This window comes from Nuphar pumila, chromosome 15 (genome assembly GCF_984573655.1).
Source record: "Nuphar pumila chromosome 15, dmNupPumi1.hap1.1, whole genome shotgun sequence".
Classification (NCBI taxonomy): Eukaryota; Viridiplantae; Streptophyta; class Magnoliopsida; order Nymphaeales; family Nymphaeaceae; genus Nuphar; species Nuphar pumila.
In genome coordinates, this window is record NC_143263.1 from 84,143,439 (window position 1) to 84,163,825 (window position 20,387).

Below are 20,387 nucleotides of genomic sequence, written 5' to 3' on the forward strand. Positions count from 1 at the left end.
TTCATATGACTCACATTTACAAGAATGTCATTATTATCACACTACCTAATATGTAACGCCCCCAAAATCCAGGACTTGTAACTTTTAGAATAGTTTAGAAAGCTTGGAAATCATACAATTATCAGAGTTTAAATAGTACTTCAGCAGAAAATGATATTTTTAAAACAACAAGTCGATGGACCTTGACTGCATTACAGCGTAAACTTTCCGCACAACTATTGAAATCAAATGATTTTAAAATGCAATTTCAATGATTGAGATTTTGTTTGTTGAAACCAAGAAGAAGTTTACTAAAACAGTTTTAATAACTCAAGGTTTAATAAAAAGAAAAAATTTGAAATACACTTTATACCAAATTTACCAACATGTCCTCAGGAGCGAAACGTCAGGGAAAAAGCTCTATCTTGATCTCATCACGCCATCGTGCCATCGCAGACTGTATTACTTATCCATCACCTGCCCATAAAATTCAGTTTCACTAAAAACTGGTAGGTGCACGGACAAGACAATATAGAACATAATTGAGCAAAATAATTTAATATGTCAAGTAGACAGACAATTAAATAGCAATTTGCTTTCAGCAGTGTCATGGAGCAAACTATCATGCGCACGATGCTAGAATTATTACAAGCATTTTACTAGCACAAGCTAACTATTACAAGCAAAGAATTGCCTAAGAAATTTAACTAGCAAAATACAATGCTATATCAACCACACACACAATTCAATAAGTATTGAACCTGTTACACACTATAACTTTCATATGGGCATAACTCAACAAATTGTGTGATCAGATTTAAATTATGTTTCGATATTAACTCGCCAAGTGGGTACGCACAAGGCATGACTCTAGAAACAACCTAAACTGATCCGAGGGTTTATTATGCTGTGTATTTTATGATAACCCGGATAGCCGACTGAGTCCGCACCTAAGGGGACGGTCGGTGACCAAGAGAGAAATCCCCAAAGCAGCATAAACAATGGATGCATCCTGAACATGGAGGGCTACCACCTAGGATAATTATGCTAATCCTCTTCCCCTAAATCCGATGGCTGGGGAAGCCAAGTCTTTTGCTCGTAACTGCCATTAATGGCTTGTCCATCGAAGTTTTTGTACTTTCTCGTCATCTCTCCTGACATGAGTCAGCGGTTCGAATGAGTACAACAGGGGTAGTTAACTGAAGATCCATTCTACATACTCTGGTCTTTCGACCCAACTCGAGTATCTTGCCGGTGAAGGCGGAATCATCACCTATTTAGGTGATCACAACATTTTGTTATTTGCACTCATCGAGGTTGCCACAACCTACTCATCCAATCATCGCAACGTAAGAAGACGTACTTGTCAAAAGTACGACTATGATGAAAGGGATATGGTTTCACCACAGAAACCCCAACAGATATTATCTGCATAAGAAGTAACACAACACAATTTGGCAAGATAAGTCTTGAATTCATTTCAACAATATTTTGCATATTTCATGATACAAGGTCGTCTCGGATCTCTCGTCCGATCAACAAAGTACTTAACATATCGTGCATGTCTAAAAGTACGTTACACTGAAAAAAGGGAGGTGCGTAGGCTTCTCAAAAGGAACACCCAACACAACTTCATAACGATCAAAAGAATATAGGAGTGCTCATTTGGCACGATTCATCCTTAAAAGCCACAATGCCACATTGAGTCATTCACACAAGGCACATTACTATCAATCTTGCATCCAAAATTTATCTTGATATCGACATGATTCGCACGACACGCGACACTAGGTTTAATAAATGAAGAATGGGTCCTTCAACAGAACCTCACTCGATCATAGGCTCCTGCCCCCAATCGAGGTTATTCAAATTGAGCCGCAACTTGAATCAAGGTTATAAAACATTTCTCCCAAGTGTGTGGACTTGGGAGGGCTCAAATGTAACTTCGCAATCCTGCAAGACTTCATCATACTTTGCAAAAGTTGTGCATTTTGAAGAGCACCGGGTTCACAGAAGGAAACTCGTTTTTAAAGAACTGCAATGCACAAGCACAACTTCTAGTATTTTGAAAACAAGTGAAATCAGGATAGGCACAAAACTACATTTATGTAAGTACATATTTACCATAAGTGTCAACATATGCAGGTTATAACATGACGACAAACAACTCTAGACTTGCGATGCCGCACCTCGAGCGAAAAGCACATAAGTAACACACGAGGTACCAAAACCATACCTTGGCTACTTAGATAGACAAACACATAAGGTCATAAGTAATACATGAGACACGAAGTCATACCTCACTCAAAGGAAATGTGCAAGCAAAAATGTATGCAAGCAAACAAAGGCATAGGTATTGAAAGAAGTCCGAAACCACACCTCAAACTCATAAACAACTACGCAACATAATAATTGAAGAATGAAATTATACATCGACCCATAGGAACGTAGTGGTAAGTATATATACAAGCAATTAAGGGCATAAGTATTGCAAAAAGTACGAAACCACACCTCAAACTCATAAATATGCAGACAAGAAAATATGCAACGCAAAAGCAATATAAATCTAAGTACATCTAGCATGAACATCTTAATTATTTCAACTTAATTAGGTTCATCTATTGCCCCTTGTGCTACTTTACCCTACCTCGAAATGTTGTGTAGCTGCGTACGCCTATGCGTGAGGATAATACGAGGGTCGGGCCGCAGAGCACGAACGAGACCTGTTGCTTAAATCTGCAAGAGTGTGAGAGTTATTATGACGTAGTTGACAAAAAGAACAGAAGGCCAGTGGTAAGACCTGCCCTGTCGACGGAATCAAATGAGTGGCAGGGGTATCGGCCCCTGTCTGACCAAACAATGAATGATAGGGGCCTTGGCTCCTGTCTGACAGGACAGCGGATGGCAGGGGCATCAGCCCCCGCCTGACAAAGCAGTGAATGGCAGGGGTCGAGGCCCCTGCCGGCCAAAAGAACGAATGACAGGGGTCTCGGCCCCTGCCTGCCAAAACAACAAACAGCAGGGGCCTAGGCCCCTGCCTAACGAAATAAATAAATGGCAGGGGCCAAGGCCCCTGACAAAACAACCAATGGCAGGGGCCAAGGCCTCTGCCTCACGAAAACAACAAATGGCAGGGACTTGGGTCCCTGCCTGACAATACTGGACGACAGGGGCCTCGGCCCCTGCAAAACAATGAATGGCAGGGGCCTCAGTCTCTGTCGGACAAAACGGCAACCGGCAGGTGCCTCGACCCTTGCCTGACCAACAAGGAATGGCAGGGGCCTCGGCCCCTACCTGACGAAACAAAAAAAATGGCAGGGGTCCCGGCCCCTGCCTGACGGAACAATGGCGAAATAAGGGGGAAGGTGCGGCAGGTGGGGGGGGGGGGTGTCAGTCCCCTGCCACCCTTCAGGTAGGCATAGAGGAAATAGGAGGGCACAACACAGGCCGTATGCCGTCGGCCGGCCTCACGGCAAGCCCTCAAGGAGAGGGAAAAGAGGGAGGAGGGTGAGACAAGGGGACGCCCGACCTCCCGTCGGTTGTCCGATAGCCCACCGGAGAGGGGGGGGGGGGGGGGGCGTAGGGGTGACTGCCCCCTTGCTAGCTCCCTGGCAACCTCAGGAGAGAGGGGGAGACGACAGGGGCCCGTAGGCCATCTGTCGGCCCTTCGATTGATGCAGAGGGAGCAGGAGGGTGCGACATGGATGTCGACCTCCCGTTGTCCTCCCAACGGGACAACAGAGGGAGAGGGAAGAGGATCAAAAGGCAGGGGAGGAGAAGTGGAAAAAAAGGCGTACCTGGGGAAGGATCGACAACGGTGGTGGTAGCGGCGGCGGCGATCGGATCAGAGTGGAGGAGGCGTCCGCGGTGTTGTCGTGTGCAGGGCACGAGGAGACTCGAGAGGGAGGGGAGGTGTTGATCGGGGTTGCCGGCGAGGCTGTCGCCTGCAGGGAACGAGAAGGGGGCGGTGCATCGATCCTCCCCTCCTGTAACGCTCTTAAAGAGCTCGGGGAGGGGCGACATCCGGGGAAACCCTCAAGGGGTTTCCTTAACCTGCCAAGGGGGTGGAGCGGCGCGGGTGAGGTGCGGCGCACAGGGGAGGGTTTTGTTTTAAAACCCTCACCCCGCGTCGGGTTTTAAAACCCTAACGAGGGCGGGCCTGGGTCGGATTCTGACCCGACCTGAGTCCGGTAAAATTTTTTTTATGTGGGTTTTGCATAATATCCTCTCAACTATATATGGGTGATGACCATGACTAACTTGTTTCTCAGCTCCTAATGCCTCGACTTAATTAATGCCTTTGTAAGTCACAATCTTTTTCTTATATAAATTGTTTTACTAGCTCTTGCAATTCAATCTTCTCACACAAGAAATGGTTATGCAGCTCAATATGTTTGATTTCATTATGTTGATCTGGATTCAAGGATATGACAACTGCAATTCTATTGTCAGTACAAAACAAATTTATGAATAGGAAACTGAGAATTCTAACAAGTTTCTTATCTACGTAATTTCTGAAGTATTATATTATGCTTTTATAGTAGCACGAGCAATCATTCTTTGCTTTTTACTAGCACAAAAATAAAATCATTGCCCAAATATACACAATGTCCAAATGTTTACCTTTTTTCATTGTGATTTTCAACTCAATTTCCGTTTGAATATGCTCTTACCTTTATGGTAAATGACATTAGAACCCTTTGTCGAGGAACTTTATAAACTATGCCATACATCAGGGTCACTTTAGTGTAGCACAATATCCTCTTTACAACTTCCATATGTGATGATATATGGGAACATGCACTTAAATGCTTGGTTCACAACAAATACAAATCAAGCCTAGTAAACTACAGATATTACAATGGACCAGCAGTAATCTAATCTCTTTGAATGCTGTATAAGATCCTCTTGATGTCCTAACAAATGTTTGTCTAATGCTCTTGTTGTTTGAGTGGGTTTACGATTGGTCATACCTGACTGTTGAATAAAATCATGAGCATATTTGTTTTGTGAAAGAACTAGACAATCCAATCTATGGTCCATCTGTACTACAAGGAAATATGCCAAATGGGCTGAGCTCTTTCATATAGAATCTTTTTTGAATACGTTATTTTGCTTCTGCTATATGTTTGTCCAAATTTTCCCTATCATTACGATCTCATCTCCATATTACAAAACAATCACTATGCATTTGTTCTTTCTAAAAATAAACAAGCTGTAGTCAGCTTGACTTCAAATCAAGTTGTTCTATATGCCAGCCACAACTAGTAGCCGATGATAGTATGACATGATTCATCCTCATTGGCACCCCTAGGTTAAAAGTCTTGCCATAATCAAGGCTAAGCTCTTGTGTAAACCCTTTTGGACTATTCTGGATTTATACCTATGATTGTTTTCATCAGATTTGTATTTAATCCTATAGACCCACTCAGAGCCAAGTAGTTTATGAATAGGCTTTCTATTATCCCTTCCCTTCTACATTGATATAGCACAACAATTTCTTCATTCATGTCCTCTATTTCTCGTGGATGGTCCTTAGCTTCATTGTAAAAGCATGGCTCATAAGAATGTTCCGAGGCAATAATAAAACTTTGAAACTTGATTAAAATTCTTCACAACTGAACAATTGCTCTATTGGATGTTGATATTCTAGAGGAGTGACAAACCTAACCCTGTATAACCTGAGTACCTGACGGTGATAGAGCATAACCATGTTTAACAGTTAGCTGCAATGAGTCTCTTGTTGAATCATCATGAAGTCTGCAGGTTGCATCTTTTCGCATATTTTTGGCCAACATCGAAATCCTTGCACAAGATAATGGATGAAGGACAAGGGGAGAAGAGAATGTAGGAGCAAGGGATCCAATACCTCCTTTTCTTGGAGATAATGGCTGCTCTTACGTCTCTTTTTATTATTATTATAAGTGAACCCTAATAGGGCCAGCTACCTTAGTTGTCAAAGGCGGCGCCTAGGCGCAGACCCACCGCCTGGGCGACCAGGTCTGGGCGGGGGGCCCTATAGTGCCACCTAGGCTGTCACTGCCTAGGCTTTTTTTTAAAGTTTTTTTTTTTAAGATTTTTTTTTGTTTTGAAGACATATCATTTGTTTTCTTCTTCTTCGAGGAGGAGAAGAAGAAAAATAAGAAGGGGAAGACATTTATTTATCTATTTCTTGTGTTATGTCTATTGTTGAGAAGAAGAAGACATATTATTTGTCTATTGCTTGTATTATGTCTATTGTTGAGAAGAAGACATTATTTGTCTATTGTTTGTATTATATCTATTGTTGTTGTTAATTTTTTTGTATACATGATTTTATTTTTTGTTTATTGTTTATTCACATTCTTAGTTTTATGGTTTGTTTATTCAATTGTTAATTTATTCTTAATTTGTTTGAGCAAGTTAAGGTTATGTAATATAATTATTTTTCAGTATTCAATGACATATTATTTGTCTATTGCTTATTATTAATTGATTTTATGTTGTATACATTTTTCTTATTATGTTTTTTATGTTTTTTTTTTTTTTTTATTTTGGGTACCGCCTAGGCCTTTTTAGGGGCTCACCTCCTAGGCTCTGCCTTGCACCTATGACAACTAAGCCAGCTACACATATCTATACATCTTTATAATATTCTAATTGTGCCAAACATGAGTAGAAATGCAGAATACAACAGTACACATAATTTGACAAAAATATTACCCCATGTCATCTAATATGCATCCACAACAAGTTAAAGGATACTTGCACACTTCACTATTAAACATCATTGCAAGCCAACTTCTATTAAATGCTTATGTTTTCTCTCTAAGGGAGTGCGGGAACACGAAATTTGTTATTCAATCTATTCTCTTAAATAGCGTTGAAAAGCATACTGTGAATATTCTCATTCACCATTGCTTTGGAGAATTTGAATGGTTTTCTCCATGATGCTTTTGAATAAATATTTTGAAGTTATCGAAGGTTCAAAACACATCAAAATTAGTTTTGAGAAAGTAAATCCAAGATGGCATCTACGTCATAAAAATTGACACCACGACCCCTTAGCATACATGATTCCAGCTGGAAAGATTCTTCAACAAAACAAAGCTTGGTGTGAATAGGAAGAAAATATATGATTGAATGCATTCTCCTCGGAGTTGTGAAGCACAAGCTTGGCCCTGAAGTTGCAGTCTACTACGAGTCCCATGCCTCATACAATGAATGCCAATGGGGTCAAACCCTTGATATACCAGCAATTATCAAAAATAAATTAGCAAATAAGTTTAGATTATCCAAAATCAATCAATTAATCCCATTATTCTCTATCACATAGTAAGTTTCTTTAATGACCATCTTTATCAAGCTTTTCAAGTGAAATTCAATGGCTGGTGTGCATCTTCAGCAGGTGATGAAGTCACCCTCTCTCTCTCTCTCTTTTCATTGTTACTCTTTTCAAGAGAAAGAAATTTAGACAATGCTTGCAATGGTGGGATCATGAACATCAATTAATTGAGGTCAAAGAAAAAATCATGTATATGTACCACCAATGTTATAATTATCGTATTGGAACCCACATCGAACAAGCTGAAGATACAGGTGTACCGTACTGTATCTTATCACAAGAAGAAACTAAATTTAAAAATCACAAAAAATTTAAAAATATGAAAATGAGAAAAAATATCCAAAAACTCAAAGAATCATAGAATGTAATGAAAAAAATGAATGCAAATATAAGCATTATGAATAATTAAACATACACATGCACCAGTACCACATTCAAAACGAAACTGTAAACGCCACTAACAACTAACAAAATTACACGCATGATTGTTTTCTATTAAAAAGCCATACATTAAATAAAAAGACAAAATAAGAAACATCTTAATCTATTTATATTTGTCAATCATGATGGAAAAATAGTAAAATGATGGATCCTCTTCTTCTGAGTCGTCTCCCTTTCCTCCTTCTCATTTAGCTCTGGGCCAGCATAATCATTCTCTTCATCATCCATCTTAGCCTCCAGTTTTCATCATTATTCAAGACACTTGGCTCGTCTTCTACCCACTAATCCAGTATGTCAAGGTTGTTAATACTGATGGCATCATAGCCACTTCTATGGCATCTTCTCGATTCTTTTTGCATTTGTCTGCCACATTCAAATATTAATTATAATACATGTTGCATAAATTAAATCCATTAACATATATCTTAATGTTACCTTTGCCTCAATATCATGTTGTAGGCAAAAATACCCAGTCATTTAATCTTGAGTGCTCCAACATGCTCCTTCTCTCGTATCCGCTCGCAATGCATCCCTGGCTCAACATACATTGAGCAAACATAGATAATGTGGGAGCATCTCCTTTAAACCTATTCCACCATTGATCTCATGTTCTGAACCATGCAAAGAAAGTAAAAAATCATGAGTTAGCCCTTGCAACACAAAAAATACATAATTAAATGCAATAATTGTGAAATTCAAATGCATACCTGACTGCAATGAGCTATACAATTGAATTGCGTTCCTCCTTCCAAAGCCCCCCCTCACTTTTGGTATACTTATTTAACTCCAAATGAGTGTTTGCCTTCACACTATGATAACTATTTTAGAGCACCAATGGAGTTTAAGATGCCCTTTCTGACTTCGTAATCTTCTACTGAATGTGGGGAATAATTTGATGGCAGAGTTTAAGAAATAGGCATCAACATGATGTCTTGGTGGAGTTGGCCAGCCCAGCTCTTATCAATCACCATCAAAACTGACATATAATATTTTTTCTTATTCTTGATTAGTCATACACTGCCGGTCCCAAGCCCAGATAAAGGAGGAGGGTTGCGGTAGGCCAGTGACAGCCAACATAAAAACTTAGTCATACCCTATGAATATGAACCAATATGAGAATTTCGTTGGGGCGTTCCCTACTGAGTGACACGTTGTACTCTATAGGCCCGGAGGCAGTGATAAATGGGCAAGGGTTGCTAGGTCGTCGCCCAGAAGCGACGCGTCACACCAACGCCCGGGTGTTGTGTCAAATAGGCAAGGGTTCCCTCACTTTGTTGGACTGGTGGGGTTAAAGAAGTTAGTCCAAGACCATAAAATTAGGTTAGCCACTTGGAACATAAGGTCTTTAACTGGTAAGTTGGTAGAGTTAGTAGATGTTATGTGTAGGAGAAAGATTGATATTTTATGTCTACAAGAGACAAAATGGGTACGTGAAAAAGCAAAAGTGATAGAACCTTGGGGATATAAGATTTGGTATACAGGAATAAATAGGAATAGGAATGGAGTAGGGATTGCTATGAGTCATGAGTTTATAGATAATATAGTTGAGGTTCGTAGGAAGGGTGATAGAATTTTACTTATTAAATTAGTATTAGGTAAGGATATTATTAATATTATTAGTGTTTATGCACCTCAAGTAGATTTAGATGATTTCATTAAGCATCAATTTTGGGAAGATTTAGATGGAGTAGTACAAGGGATATCTTATGGAGAAAAGCTTTTCATCAGCGGTGACCTTAATGGACATGTAGGCATTAGTAGGGATGGATTTGAGAGTATCCATGAAAGCTATGGTATAGGAGAAAAAAACGAAAGTGGAGAAAGGATTTTAGATTTTGGTTTGTCCTATGATTTGATCTTAGCCAACACGTAGTTTAGGAAGAGGGAGTCTCACCTAGTAACATTTAAAAGTGGGGTTAATAAGAGTCAGATAGATTTTTTCCTACTCAGAAAGAGAGATAGGGGTTGTTGCATCGATTGTAAGGTTATACCGGGAGAAAGTGTAGTTACACAGCATAGAGTCTTAATTTTAAATCTTAAAATTAGAAAATGCCACAAAAGGGATAGACATAGGATAGATCCTAGAATTAAGTGATGGGCATTGAAAGGAGCTAAACAAGGAATGTTTGTAGAGCAGGTAATTAAGGAAGCTGATTGGTGTCTCGAGGATGATTCAGAATCAATGTGGAATAAGATAGCAGGTGGCATGAGAAAGGTGGCTAATGAGGTATTAGGTGAGTCTAAAGGCGGTGCACCGCTAGGTAAGGATACATCATGGTGGAACGAGGATGTCAAATTAGCTATTAAGGTTAAAAGAGAGTGTTATAGAAATCTAAGTAAGAGTCGTGATAATGAGAATTTGGAGAAGTATATGATAGCAAAGAAGAAAGCTAAAAAAGTAGTTCGAAACGCGAGGGATAAGGTATATAAGAAGGTTTATGACAAGTTGGATACCAAAGAGGGTGAGAAGGATATTTATAGGCTTGCAAAGATGAGAGATAGGAAATCGAGGGATCTGGGTATGGTTAGATGTATCAAAGATGAAACACAAAGGGTTTTAGTCAAAGATGAGGAGATTAAGGAGAGATGGAAAGATTATTTTGATAAGCTATTTAATGAAAGTCATGCTCAGGATCTTGGAGACATCTCCATTCCTTTTTATGAGATGAATCGTGACTTCAATGCGCAAGATTCAAAAGAAAGAAATTGTAGAGGCTTTGAAGAAAATGAAATCAAGAAGGGTAGTTGGCCCAGATGGTATACCTATTGAGACTTGAAAATGCTTGGGGGAGAAATGTTTAGAATGGTTGGAAAATCTTTTTAACAAGATTTGACAGACAAATAAGATGCCTAATGAGTGGAGGAAGAGTACTTTGGTGCCTATATATAAGAATAAGGGTGATATACAAGATTGCACAAACTATCGTGGTATAAAACTCATGAGTCATACTATGAAACTTTGGGAGAGGGTGATTGAGTCTAGGTTGAGGAAGGTTGCCATGATATCAGAGAATCAATTTAGTTTTATGCCTGGAAGATCAACTATGGTAGCTATACATCTTCTTAGACAACTTATTGAGAGATATAGAGAGAGGAACAAAGATTTGCATATGGTTTTTATTGATTTGGAGAAGGCATACGATAGAGTACCTAGGGACTTTCTCTGGTGGACAATGATGAAGAAATGTGCTTCTCTCAAGTACATTAGTATAATTAAAGATATGTATGAAGGAGTAGTAACCAATGTCTGCACTTGTGGAGGGGTGACAACCAATTTTCCTATAACGGTTGGGTTACATCAAGGATCTGCTTTAAGTCCTTTCCTATTTGCTATAGTGATGGATGAGCTTACGAGATCAATTCAAGAAAATGTGCCGTGGTGTATGTTGTTTGCTGATGATATTGTTTTGATTGATGAGTCTAGAGCTGGGGTTAATGCTAAGTTAGAATTATGGAGACAGACATTGGAAGCAAGAGGTTTTAAGTTGAGTAAGAGTAAGACAGAATATATGAAATGTCAGTTTAGTAAGCAAGATGGGAGTGTAGTGAAGCTTGGTGAGCAAGAAATACCGGTGGATGATTATTTCAAATATTTGGGATCTATCATTCAAAAGTATGGAGAAATTGATGGAGATGTAAATCATAGGATAAAGGTTGGGTGGATGAAATGGAAAAGTGCAACTGGAGTGTTGTGCGATCGTAGAATGCCATTGCGGTTGAAGGGAAAGTTTTATAAGACGACTATTTGGCCCACTTTACTATATGGTACGGAATGTTGGGCTGCCAAGAGACATCATATTCAAAAAATGAGTGTAGATGAGATGCGTATGCTTAGATGGATGTGTGGAAATACAATAAAAGATAAGATTCAGAACGAAGAGATACATAAGAAGGTAGGCGTTGCACCCATTGAAAATAAGATGAGAGAGAATCGTTTACAGTGGTTTGAACATATTCGGCGAAGGACTAATGATGCTCGAGTTAGAAGGATGGAGAAATGGGAAAATATATTAGTTAAAAGAGGTTGGGGTAGGCCTAAGAAGACTTGGATGGAGATGATAGGAAAGGATATGAAATCTTTGAACCTCACCGAGGACATGGCATTGGATAGAAATGATTGGAGGAGAAGGATTCATGTGGAAGACCCAGAATGATTTTCTTTTTTGGTTCATATCGTCGACCCCAATTGTTTTGGATGAAGACGTAGTTGTTGTATTCTTGAAGTTCTCTCTAGAGTCTATACTACTCTTCTGCCTTGTCCATATCATCATACAAGTAGGGCATAGCTGGCCTCTCATCATTGTCAGCTCTCCTTATCAACTTCACAAGTGGTATAGTCATCCACAAAAACATACTGCACCTCCTCCAAAAAGTCTATAGAAAAGACCGTCTTTGCCATTTCAACCCCAATAGGTTTTTGCAAAATCATTATAGCATTCCACTCTTATGAAGCAAACATTTGCTTCAATTCATTTTGATGAATGACAAGGCTCTGTACAATAAAAACATTTGTAACAAACCTTGTTAATGTAGGTCGTAACAACTCAACACTCTTGGTAAACCTCCTCATCAAGTTTAGTATCCCAAAATGATTATAAATGAATTTTGTAACTTCTTGCACATCTCAATGATCTCAGAAATGCCATCCATCTTACTAGTGTATTCAAGCATGAGATCAATGCAATGTGCCGAACATGGACACCAAAAAAACTTTTATATTCATCTTCAAACTTTCTTTTAGCAACTCTAATGTTTGTTGCATTATTAGTAATGAATTGGACCACATTATGAGTTTTAACATCTTCGACTACCTCCTTAAAAATAACTTACAACTCATCTACCATCTTCGGCCTGTCAAGCATATCATCAAATTTAAAAACGTTACTCCTTTAGGACTAGAAACCAAAAAGTTTACTAGATTTCATTGTTTCATGCTCGTCCATCCATCTACCATGATGGTGCAACCTGTAGTCTTCCATAACTCCTTGAACTTACCGTACCATTGATTCACCTTTTCAATAACTTGCTTCATAATCTTGCCCCTCAATGCATGAAATAAGGTTATCTTTTAACTAGCCCCTATATTGGCTATGGCCTCAGCCATAGTCTGAAAGTGATATGAGTTTGCAACATTAAAATTTAAAAGTGTGCAAGCTTCATAGAAAAAGCGCCTCGCTGCTTGGTTTGCCAGTTCAATCATTTGCTTTGAGGCTATGACAAAATGCATATCTGGTTAGGCTCTTGGGGTCGTCCTAGGCTGGAAATAACTGCTAGTCGCTCGTAAAGCCCCTCCCTCTACTTCTCGTTTCCCTACTGCTACTGTCAAGCGACAATGCATGACCAGTGTCATTACTTCCTGTTTCTATTGCTATGCTTTTGCCCTTCTGCTATTGTAGGATCTCTAGCTCTTCTTTGGTATGGCTATTGATGCTGCCGGTTGCCCATGCAAGCTCCTCAGGAAGCACCTCTACATCTTCCCATGGTTGGGAGATATCTTGACCTCATTTTTTACCGACTCAAGTTTTCTCATTTTCTTCTTCTGGTTCTCCTGCAATAGCTCATTCATTTGTTATTTCACAATGTTTGATAGTTGGATAGATGTGCATGTAGCCACATTTTGCTTCTTGCTGGCTAAATAATGCTTGATCCTTGAAATGCTCCTATGAATATCCCTTTTCACAATAGTTGCACTGGTTGAACAACATATTCCCTTCATAAACCAGTGTACAATGGTCCCATATCGGGTATCTTAATGTAGCGATGTCCAAACACCTTCAATCAAGTCCTTAAGGTTTGGTTTTGAGGGGCAATGGTAAAAAAGGGTTATCTAGGATGGAAAGGAGTGGCTTTTGTGTAAATCACACCTCTAGGGCTTGGATATATCAAAAACCTCAAATTATGGGGTTAATTTGAACCCAAAAGTCAATAGGTAGGCTTAGATATGAGGTTTGGAGAGAGAGAATGTAACGCCCCGAAATTTTAACCCAAATTTTTGAGGATTTTTTTTATAAAGCAGAAACAACTAATAATTCCAGGGTTAAGCATTTCAGAACGATACAGGAAGGTAAAAGCAAACCACACCATTTATTTTTATTTCAATAATAATAGAATCCAACATCAGAGTTTTTCACATTATGAGTCTCAAGATAAAAAAATTCCATCTGAAAGAAAGTAGTGCTGCTGCGAACCGGCTCCCTGCTTCCCTGGTGTGTCCTTTTGACCCTTTCTTGATCGCTCCCATTCTTCGTTCAACATAGTAGCCACTTCAATGGCTTGTGTGAGAGTGAACGACATATTAATCATCACTCGTGGTCGTAATCCGTCCTTGAGTCCGCGGACATACCTAGTTGCTCTGACTTTATCATTCGCGAACAAATTTGGGCAATAACGCTCCAAGGTCCGAAATTTGGTAGTGTATTCTACCAAATTCATATTTCCTTGAGTAAGCTCCAAGAACTCCTGATGCTTCTGATCACAAGCGTACTGGGGAAAATATGTCTCTAAAAATGTCCACTTGAAATCTTTCCATGGAATAGTATCCATCCCGGCAAAGTGGATGGTTCGGGTTGTGTCCCACCACTTTTGAGCATCTTCCGTCAAGCGGTAGGTACCAAAGTCCGTTTGTTTATCCCCGGGAACAGGCAAAACCCGAAATGCTTGCTCTGTTTTCGTGATCCAGTTCTCGGCTACCTCTGGGTCAGCCTTTCCTGAAAACGTTGGCGGATTTAATTTCAGGAATTTCTCATATGTGATTGTGTTGGTATTTTGACTCCTGCCTATGGCCGCAGCTAACTCTGTCTGGTTGCGCGTTTGAGTGTCCATTGCCTGAGCCAGATTACCGAGAGTTTCCATCATGAAACCCCTTTGCTTCTGCCATTCATTGGTGGTGCTCGAACTGGCTTGGGATCGGCGATACATCTATTAATCATTTCAATGCACACAATTTTACTATCTTTGAATTGTAGTGTTCCTAAAATCATTACATGTATATATCTATACTTATACAGAAAAACAATACAATTATCATGGTTGATAAAGAATTTATACTTACAGAGCGCTTGCAGGGTGTGGCACGACCGTGATCCTTGATTTATTGTTCCCAGGCTCTGATACCATAACTGTAATGCCCCGAAATTTTAACCCAGATTTTTGAGGATTTTTTTTTATAAAGCGAAAACAACTAATAATTCCAGGGTTAAGCATTTCAGAACGATACAGGAAGGTAAAAGCAAACCACACCATTTATTTTTATTTCAATAATAATATAATCTAACATCAGAGTTTTTCACATTATGAGTCTCAAGATAAAAAAATTTCATCTGAAAGAAAGTAGGACCGCCAGGGAACAAGTAGATCAAGTCTTGGTCTGCGCCTCATCCCGCGTCGCTCATAGAACTACTCTTTGCCTGAAAATGATGAAAATTATAGGAATTAAACTACCACGTCTAAGTAGGAAAAAATGTACTCTTAATGCAGGTATATCATGAATCTAGTACGTGACGTGATTGTCGTGGGTGAATTTTCAGCCTATTATGAATCGCACAAATAAGACTATGTGGCAGCAGTAACAGACATATATCTAGGCAGACAAACAGATTATGCAACAGTTAAAATTAAGCAATTAAAGCATTTTATGCAAAGACAACAATTAAGTAAGGCATTAATCAATTAAAGCATATTCTGCAACGATAATAACAGTCGTGCATAACATTCATGTAGCAATCACAATATGAATTTGATTATCTCATATCTACACATTTCAGGATTTCATTTCATCACAAACCCGTGACATGCTGGAAAAATATAAACATGTCTCCCTAGAACACAACTCACTGTGATACCTGAAATGTTCGAATTGATGTTTATCTTTTCTTATCTCGCGGGTACACACGGGCCGAGGCAACCATCACAGAAGAGAACGTTCGGGGGTATATTATTCAAAGTTGTTTTATTAACCCGAACATTCTAACTGTGACTGAAATCCCAAGGGAGCGGTCAGTGACCAAGAGAAACGCCCAAAGGTTAAAACCAAAACTGGATGCATCTCTAACTTCTGCAGAAGAACATGAAACTACCACCTAGGACATAATGGTAGTTCGGGTCCCCCAACTCCGAGGACTGGGGACCAACGAGTCATTTTAGCTCGAACAAATAAACACGTCCCCAGAGCTTTGTACCACCTACTCTCTCTAAGGTAAGCCTGAATCTGAGTGGGTTGGTTTGATTATTTAATTTCTTTCCCGAAGTACAGGGCATTTCCCTAACTTCCTTCTACTGCTTTAGCAGTAGATCCCAACCTTAGTTATTTTACCAAGGTGAATAAACTATCCAAATCCCTTTTCCATATTGATTGCTTAAACCCGCTCAGAGTGTTCCGGTGCCTTTAAACCTGTCAAGCACACAAGCCCCGGTACCTTCAAACCAGTCAGACCATAGAAATTAAATTTAAGTTTCTTATCAGTGTTATGATCATTATTCATCATGCTTCGATACCTTTAAACCGTCAAGCAACAAGGCCCTGGTACCTTTAAACCAGTTGGGCACACAACATTTATGAATAAATTTTCATCAGTTTTATTGTCATAGCCCACAAGTTAACAACCCCAATTACCCACATCGAGTATCCATTTAGTTATGAAGATCCTGTTGATTCATTTAGGGTTCATGCCATGTAATCTCGAGTATTATAACCGAATCGAGGGTTTGTGATTTATTAACCTTAATTGACTCGGTGAAACAAAATCAGAAGGCATATACAGAACTCGAGCAAGGCCTGTACTTTGATTTAAAATGAATTGAATGAAAACACTGGAATTAAGCATGCATCTACATTTATCGATCAGATGACAAAATGTCACAAGGCATGTACAACTGCCTGTAGTATCGCACAATGATTCATCAATCGAAAACACAAAACTTACGCATGCATTTCAAGTTAACTAATCAGAATATACCAATGTAAGCAGTTATCATTAACTAATTAGAATATCTCAATGCGAGCAGTTATTGTTAACTAATTTGAACAAATCAATATGAGCAGTTATTGTTAACAAATTGGAATATATCGATGTATGCAGTTAATGTTAACTAATGGGAAAAATCCAAATAAAACTTATTAATTAAGTACACAACCCTAATTAGACTATGTAATCTGATTGAGTGCCATCTCTGTATGTTATCAACAAGCTAATGATCCTACTAGTTAATCATTTGGTTTAGTAATAACAATATCTGATGTACAGTTCCCTTTTTTTTTCTTTTGTAATTTAGCATGCAAGGTTTACGCAACAGCCAAGACGCCATTCACATTATGCATAGAGGATAGCCATATAAACCACCATTTTCCACAATTCAAGTTATTTAAGCCCACTATAAGAACCAGATTTCAAAAATGCAGAAAATAAAGGATTCACATTCAAAAGAAAAAATGCAGGAACTAAATAACCTATGGGTCATTTGTATGACATCTTCAGCTTAACAAAAGAGGATATATACCTAAAGCACTACTAAATCATATCAGATGTAATCAGGTGGAATTAACCCTCCTTTTTTTTTCAGACAACAGACTTACGATTAAAGATGGCAAGTCTTATCTATCCAAGAAGAGAAGACTAAAGAGAGTCGGACACCATCGCACAAGACTGATAAACGATAAACAACATTAACCTAGAAGGCCAGCAGAAGTATAGTGCCACTATATGTCCTTTGAGAAAGAATCTCAGCAAGCCTCCAATCATTAATCTGCTAAGCGCAATCGATCTTGAAAGATCAAAACCCCAGAAAAACAATAGATCTGGCACATAAAAGAATAAGTGCAGCTTCTCTATGCCCAACTAACAGGGGTCACTTAAAACTCATAAAGTTGTGATCTAGGGTAGGATGTAAGTGATTAAAAGGGAGCCATAACTATGATCAAGTGTTTGAGAGAGAGACTGACGTTGAACCAGTTCCCGAGATAAGACTCCTACAGTTACAACAACAAAACCCCCAAATCGATTTGATTTGGGATTCCCGGTTTAGGGTTTGGTAAGAACCCCATCTAAATCACCAGAGTATGCAACATCCGAGTTCTTTCCCCTCCCCACGGACTCAATCACCACCAGACCTCAATCTAAACCTAGCAAGAAGAGGTACAAAAGCCTACCATTTTCCGGCGAAGATGCTGCGGCAGCCACGAGAGGAGGTCGGTCGGCTTCTCCCGGCAAATGCTTCGTGCTGCAGGCCGGAGCTCTGAGGCGATTCGAACGATAGAGATGCAGATGAGAGCGAGAGAGGGAAAGGAGATAGAGAGAGAGAATGGGATAGCGAGAGAGGGATGGAAGAGGGGTTCGGGGGTCCCCCTTTGTAGGAGGGTGGCCTCCCGAAAAGGGAGGAAACCCTACCTTCCCGGCGGCTGCGGTGTGCTCCACCCCCCGCCTCCCCATCTCTTGACGTGTTAGGGTTCAACTGAACCCTAACACTCGATATATCGGGGGAGGGGTTTTTCCCCCTTTGTTATGTTTATCGGGCAACCCATATCGGGTTGCCCCCTCTTTTAATCCCTCCCTGTATTAAAATTTTACAGGGTGTGGGCCGGGTCCGGGTCCGACCCCCGATGCTGGATCCGATCGCGATTTGGATCCGGGTCGCGTGAATAGCAGTGGATCCACTTGGGTCCAACGGTGGATTTGAAAAGTTTATAATAATAATTATTAGTTATTTATTTATATAGTATTACTATTATATAAATACTTTAATATGCACATATAATTTTCTTTTGGATCCGGTAACGGATCCTAGGACCAATTCACGTTAATTAAATAAATAAATAAATATATATATATATATAAATATAATTTCTATGTACTGCATAAAATTTGCGGTTATTACAGAGAATGCAAAATAAAAGTGTCAAAATGACCCTAGACCTGGAGGCTTAAAAATGCCTCCCCATAAGTGGATGGACACCACTTAAAAAAGTTGACTCGTACGATACAACGATACGGGGTGTATCGTATTATATGATTTGATTCGATATTCATAGCACTGTGTACAACGTTCTGATAGATGAGATACTCCTGCCCCAAAGCTAAAGAAAAAGTCAGTCTCCCATTTTGTTTTTTTTGTTCATGTTTCTAAGCATTGGCAATCAATACTCATTCTTCTAATGGAGTTTGGAAGCATCAGATGGTGACATATGTAGATACCTTGTCTTCTGAGGAATGTGGGTTAGATTATGCCTTGAACATCATTTATTCTTTGATAGGCATGTATATGAAATATGAGAATTTGAACTTTTGAACGAGGATTTCAAAATGTTTAATGAAAGTCTGAGAGCATTGTTGTCAATTGGATGAATATGATTTCTGCTTTGCAATGCATGGACATGGGGGGTTGCTCATGTGCATTTCATGTAATGGGAAGAGCATGGTCTTGGCTGGATCATAAGACATTCATGTTCATAGTCATGCTGGATTGGTGGATAAAGGTTTCACAATTGCGATTTTGAACACTGAGCCATGTTCTGTTATCAGCTCTTTTTGGGCCCTGTTCTTTATGCCACATCTCTTATCAGCACATTTTCAATTACAGTTTTAATCTTGAGTAATGTTTTGCTAGTTTTACAAGATTAGTGTCATGGTTTGTTTGCTTGACATTGATTCCCTTCATTAACTGATGACTGATTGTAAATGGGACCAACATGCTGGTGTTGTTTATCGTAGTGGTGCTTTTTCCTCAAATTGACTACAGTGTAGATCAAAACTCTGTTAAAGTGATAACTTACAATGTCAATATGCCTTCATGCATATGTGAGACATATAGTGCTTTTATAGTGTTTGTACATGGTTTGTGTCACCATTCTTTCTATCTTTCTCCCCTTGATCACCCTATGCAATATTTGTTTGCTTATGGTGTTTTTGTATTTTGTTGGTTGTAGAAAATATATTGATTGAAGCATGGCAGGAAGGATTTTTTCCCTTCCATCTCATAAATATCAATGATTTGTAGAGTAATATTAAACTATGCTGCAATTTCAGCCTCTGCATAATTGCATTTCAGTGATGCCCACACATTACATATTTACTGAATGTTGATTCGTATTCATAAATTACTGAACATTGTTTTGCAAACTTAGTTGTCATTCTTGTTTTTCCATATTATTCTGCATATTTTAATATTTTAATTATTTATGAAGCTTGTACTTCATGATGCTTCACCTAATGAGTGCTATAGCATCTTGCATCGCCTCAATGCTTTGCACTGTTGCACAATATTGATTGTGTGCGATGAGTATTGCTATTTGAATTATTCTGTGCCATATATCTCTCTTCTGGTGCAATTTAGAAGCTTTACTAAGAACCATCTTTAATGATTGTTATTCAAGTTGCCTTTTCTAAAACCTTGCTTCAATACCTAGGGTTAGATAGGGAGTAGTAGTTGGTGAACATTATAGGTATATGTACATAGTGCATTTTACGGTCTTCAGCTATTACTTTTTTCTTTTTTCTTACCCATAGTATTTGATTATGCATATATGAAGTGCGTTTATGAATATTAGTTTTTTTCTTTTCTTATGTTGATCTTTCTTACAAGTATGATTCCACAATTACATTCTTCATCTTGCTGTACTTAGAATGTGATCTTTATTTTTTTCCTGTATGTG

At 39.0% G+C, this 20,387-nt stretch overlaps 1 protein-coding gene across 2 annotated transcripts in view; it reads left to right on the forward strand.

The window, feature by feature from the left end:
• Window positions 1-20,387, forward strand: part of ALA3 (aminophospholipid ATPase 3) — a 177,269-nt gene that overhangs the window by 92,044 nt on the left and 64,838 nt on the right. The window lies entirely within an intron of this gene.